The sequence below is a fragment of the Arachis hypogaea genome, chromosome 5 (genome assembly GCF_003086295.3).
Source record: "Arachis hypogaea cultivar Tifrunner chromosome 5, arahy.Tifrunner.gnm2.J5K5, whole genome shotgun sequence".
NCBI lineage: Eukaryota > Viridiplantae > Streptophyta > Magnoliopsida > Fabales > Fabaceae > Arachis > Arachis hypogaea.
Window position 1 is genome coordinate 46541553 of NC_092040.1, and position 5921 is coordinate 46547473.

General features: G+C 37.6%; 1 non-coding gene across 1 annotated transcript; it reads left to right on the forward strand.

The window, feature by feature from the left end:
• The first annotated feature begins 3223 nt into the window (after positions 1-3223).
• LOC112804381 (small nucleolar RNA R71) lies at positions 3224-3327 on the forward strand. The gene has a single exon (XR_003202988.1). It is a non-coding gene; the product is annotated as a small nucleolar RNA R71 (small nucleolar RNA).
• The last annotated feature ends 2594 nt before the right edge of the window (positions 3328-5921 follow it).

Here is a 5921-nt window from a genome sequence, read left to right on the forward strand (position 1 = left end):
AGGTCCAGTCTTCTTAGTTGAACTGGCTTGCCTTTGGAGTCTATTCTCCATTGAGCTCCTTCCACACATATGTCCATTAGGACTTGGTCCAACCTTTGATTAAAGTTGACCCTTCTAGTGTAGGGGCGTTCATCTTCTTGCATCATGGGCAAGTGAAACGCCAACCTTACATTTTCCGGACTAAAATCTAAGTATTTCCCCCGAACCATTGTGAGATAATTCTTTGGATTCGGGTTCATACTTTGATCATGGTTCCTAGTGATCCATGCATTGGCATAGAACTCTTGAACCATTAAGATTCTGACTTGTTGCATGGGGTTGGTTAAGACTTCCCAACCTCTTCTTCGGATCTCATGTCGGATCTCCGGATACTCATTTTTCTTGAGCTTGAAAGGGACCTCAGGGATCACCTTCTTCTTTGCCACAACATCATAGAGGTGGTCTTGATGGCTTTTGGAGATGAATCTTTCCATCTCCTATGACTCGGAGGTGGAAGCTTTTGTCTTCCCTTTACCTTTTCCGGCCTTAGGTGCCATTGATGGTAGTGGAAAACAAAAAAGATTGTGCTTTGACCACACACCAAACTTAAAATATTGCTCGTCCTCGAGCAATAGAAGAAAGAAGAGAAGAAGAAGAAGAAGAAGAAGAAGAAGAAGTAAAAGAAGAAAATATGGTAGAGGGGAAGAGATGTAGGTTCGGCCTAGGTGAAGAAGAAGGGGTTGTGTTGTGTGAAAATGAAGTAGAATGGAAGGGTATATATAGGGAGAGGGGGTAGTGTGTATTCGGCCATTTAGGGTGGGAATGGGTGGGAAAATGTTTTTGAATTTTTGAAAGTAGGTGGGGTTTATGGGGAAGAGTGGATGGATGTGAGTGGTGAAGGGGGTGATTGGGAAGAGGAATTGAGGTGATTGGTGAAGGGTGTTGGGAAGTGTGACATGGGGAAGAGTAATCACAAAAATAGGATTAGGAGGTAAGGTAGGAATATAGTAGGTGGGGATCCTGTGGGGACCACAGATCCTGAGGTGTCAAGGAATTCCATCCCTGCACCAAATAGGCATGTAAATTGCCTTTGCACACCATTCTGGTGTTTAAACGCCCATTGGTGCACGTTCTGGGCGTTCAACGCCCATGTAAAGCATGTTTCTGGCGTTGAACGCCAGTTTCATGCTTGTTACTGGCGTTCAGCGCCAGCTTTTCTTCTCTAGGCACATTCCTGGCGTTCAGCGCCAGAATGTTGCTTGTTTCTGGCGTTCATCGCCAGAATGATGCTCTGTTCTGGCGTTGAACGCCGGCCAGATGCATCTTACTGGCATTGAATGCCAGCCTGTGCGTCCTCCAGGGTGTGAATTATTTCTTCTACTATTTTTTATTCTGTTTTTAATTTTTATGATTTTTTCGTGACTCCTCATGATCATGTACCTAATAAAACATAAAATAACAATAAAATAAAAATTAGATAAATAAAATTGGGTTGCCTCCCAACAAGCGCTTCTTTAATGTCAATAGCTTGACAGTGGCTCCCATGGAGCCACAAAGGTGATCAGGTCAATGTTGTATAGTCCCAACACCAAACTTAGAGTTTGGATATGGGATCTTAACACCAAACTTAGAGTTTGGTTGTGGCCTCACAACACCAAACTTAGAGTTTGACTGTGGGGGCTCTCCTTGACTCTAAACTGAGAGAAGCTCTTCATGCTTACTCGCTTTTGTCACAGAGGGATGGCCATGTGCCTTAAACACAACGTAGTCCCCATTCAATTGAAGGACTAATTCACCTCTGTTGACATCTATCATAGCTCCTGCTGTGGCTAGGAAAGGTCTTCCAAGGATGATGCATTCATCTTCTTCCTTCCTAGTGTCTAAGATTATGAAATCAGCAGGGATGTAAAGGCCTTCAACCTTTACTAAAACGTCCTCCACTACTCCATAAGCTTGTCTCAATGATTTGTCTGCCAATTGTAATGAGAACAAGGCAGGTTGTACCTCAATGATCCCCAGCTTCTCCATTACAGAGAGTGGCATAAAATTTATCCTTGACCCCAGATCACATAGAGCCTTTTCAAAGGTCATGGTGCCTATGGTACAAGGTATTAAGAACTTGCCAGGATCTTGTTTCTTTTAAGGTAGAGTTTGCTGAATCCAGGTATCTAGGTCATTAATGAGCAAGGGAGGTTCACTTTCCCAAGTCTCATTACCAAACAACTTGGCATTCAGCTTCATGATAGCTCCTAAATATTGAGCAACTTGCTCTCCAGTTACATCTTCATCCTCTTCAGGGGAAGAATAGTCTTCAGAGCTCATGAATGGCAGAAGGAGATTTAATGGAATCTCTATGGTCTCTGTATGAGCCTCAGATTCCTTTGGATCCTTAATAGGAAATTCCTTCTTGCTTGAGGGGCGTCCCAGGAGGTCTTCCTCACTAGGATTTTCGTCCTCCTCCTCCCTTGTGCATTCGGCCACATTGATCACATCAATGGCCTTGCACTCTCCTTTTGGATTCTCTTCTGTATTGCTTGAGAGAATACTGGGGGGAGTTTCAATGACTTTCTTACTCAGCTGGCCCACTTGTGCCTCCAGATTTTTGATGGAGGATCTTGTTTCATTCATGAAACTGAAAGTGGCCTTTGACAGATCAGAGACTATATTGGCTATATTAGAAGTGTTTTGTTTGGGATTCTCTATCTGTTATTGAGGAGATGATGGATATGGCTTGCTATTGCTCAGCCTATTGCGTCCACCATTGTTAAAGCCTTGTTGAGACTTTTGTTGATCCTTCCATGAGAAATTTGGATGATTTCTCCATGATGAGTTATAGGTGTTTCCATAAGGTTCACCTATGTAATTAACCTCTGCCATGGCAGGGTTCTCAGGATCATAAGCTTCTTCAGAAGCTGCCTCTTTAGTACTGTTGGATGCATGTTGCCATCCATTCAGACTTTGAGAGATCATGTTGACCTATTGAGTCAACACTTTGTTCTGAGCCAATATGGCATTCAGAGCATCAATTCCAAGAACTCCTTTCTTCTGAGGTATCCCATTATTCACGGAATTCCTCTCAGAAGTGTACATGAATTGGTTGTTTGCAACCATGTCATTGAGTTCTTGAGCCTCTTCAGGCGTTTTCTTTAGGTGAATAGATCCACCTGCAGAATGGTCCAATGACATTTTCGAAAATTCAGACAGGCCATAATAGAATATATCTAATATGGTCCATTCTGAAAACATGTCAGATGGACATCTTTTGGTCAGCTGCTTGTATCTTTCCCAAGCTTCATAGAGGGATTCACCATCTTTTTGTTTAAAGGTTTGAACATCCACTCTCAGCTTGCTCAGCTTTTGAGGAGGAAAGAATTTATCCAAGAAGGCAGTGACCAGCTTATCCCAGGAGTCCAGGCTATCCTTGGGTTGTGAATCCAACCATATTCTAGCTCTGTCTCTTACAGCAAAAGGGAAAAGCATGAGTTTGTAGACTTCAGGATCAACTCCATTCGTCTTTACAGTCTCACAGATCTGCAAGAACTCAGTTAAAAACTGATAAGGATCTTCAGATGGAAGTCCATAAAACTTGCAGTTTTGTTGCATTAAGGCAACTAGCTGAGGTTTCAGCTCAAAGTTGTTGGCTCCAATGGCAGGAATGGAGATGCTTCTTCCATCAAACTTGGACGTTGGCTTTGTAAAGTCACCAAGCATTCTCCTTGCATTATTATTATTTTTGGCTGCCATCTCCTTCTCTTGTTCGAAAATTTCTGAAAGGTTGTTTCTGGATTGTTGTAATTTAGCTTCTCTTAATTTTCTCTTCAGAGTCCTTTCAGGTTCTGGATCAATTTCAACAAGAGTGCCTTTATCCTTGTTCCTGCTCATATGAAAGAGAGAAGAAAACAAGAAAAGAAAGAGGAATCCTCTATGTCACAGTATAGAGATTCCTTTATGTTAGTAGAAAAAGAAAAGAGAGAAGAAAGTAGAAGAGGGGATTCGGATAGTAGGTGGAGAGGGGTGAAGAGAAGTGTTAGTAAATAAATAATTAAATAGAATAAGAAAAGAGATAGAGAATTTCGAAAATAATTTTGAAAAAGGAGTTAGTAATTTTCGAAAATTAAAGATAAGATAAGATTAAAATTAAAATTTAAAACAAAAGAATTTTTGAAAAAGAGAGAAGTATTTTCGAAAATTAGAGAGGGAAGAGTAATTAGTTGGTTTTGAAAAAGATAGGAAACAAACAAAAAGTTAGTTAGTTGAAAAAGATATTAAAATCAAAATTTTTTTTAAAAAAAAAGATAAGAAGATAAGAGGTTAGATAAGATATTTTGAAATCAAATTTTGAAAAAGATAAAATTTTTGAAAAAGATAAGATAAAAGATAAAAAGATTTAATTTTTAAATTTTAAAAATACTTACCTTACTAACAAGAAACTACAAGATAAGATTCTAGAACTTAAAGATTGAACCTTTCTTAACAAGAAAGTAACAAACTTCAAATTTTTGAATCAATCACATTAATTGTTAGCTAATAAGATGTAAAGATAAGAAAAAGATTTTGAAAATATTTTGAAAAAGATTTTTGGAATTTTTCGAAAAATGGAAAAAATGAAAAAGATATAATTTTTGAAAAAGATTTTGAAAAGATAAGATTTTTAAAATTGAAAATTTGACTTGACTTGTAAGAAATAACTAATTTGAAAATTTTTGACTAAGTCAACTCAAATTTTCGAAAATTTAGAGAAAAATAAGGAAAAGATATTTTTTGATTTTTGAATATTTTAATGAAAAACACAAAAATGACCCAAAACATGAAAATTTTGGATCAAAACACAAGATGCATACAAGAACACTATGAATGTCAAGATGAACACCAAGAACACTTTGAAGATCATGATGAACATCAAGAACATATTTTTTGAAAAATTTTTGATGCAAAGAAAACATGCAAGACACCAAACTTAGAAATCTTTAATGCATGGACTCTAACAAACAAAAAATGCACATGAAAAACAACAAACAACACAAAACAAGAAATCATCAAGATCAAACAAGAAGACTTGTCAAGACAACTTGAAGATCATGAAGAACACTATGAATGCATGGAATTTTCGAAAAAATGCAAGAAAAAAAAATTTAAAAGCATGCAATTGACACCAAACTTAAAAATTAACACAAGACTCAAACAAGAAACACAAAATATTTTTGATTTTTATGATTTTCTAATTTTTTTGTATTTTTATTTTAAATTCTTTTTGAAAATAAAGTTTGGAAAAACGAAAAAGAAAAGAAAAATTTTGAAAAAGATTTTTGAAAAAAAAATTTTTAAAAGAAAATTACCTAATCTGAGCAACAAGATGAACCGTCAGTTGTCCATACTTGAACAATCCCCGGCAACGGCGCCAAAAACTTGGTGGACGAAATTGTGATTGCCCTCTTTGTATTTGCATGAGATTTATTTAATGGCTCTTTGGCATATGTGATCACAACTACGTTCAACTTAACCAGCAAGTGTACTGGGTCATCCAAGTAATACCTTACGTGAGTAAGGGTCGATCCCACAGAGATTGTTGGTATGAAGAAAGCTATGGTCACCTTGCAAATCTCAGTCAGGCGGATTCAAGGATAATTGGATTATTAGTTTAAATTTGATTAATGGAATAAATAGAAAATAAAAAGGGATAGAAATACTTATGTAAATCAATAGTGGGAATTTCAGATAAGTGTGTGAAGATGCTGTGCTCCTCTCGTATCTCTACTTTCTTATTACATTCATCCAATCCTTCCTACTCCTTTCCATGGCAAGCTGTATGTAGGGAATCACCGTTGTCAATGGTTACATCCCATCCTCTCAGTAAAAATGTTCCTATGCTCTGTCACAGCACGGCTAATCATCTGTCGGTTCTCAATCAGGTTGGAATAGAATCCCTTGATTCTTTTGCGCTT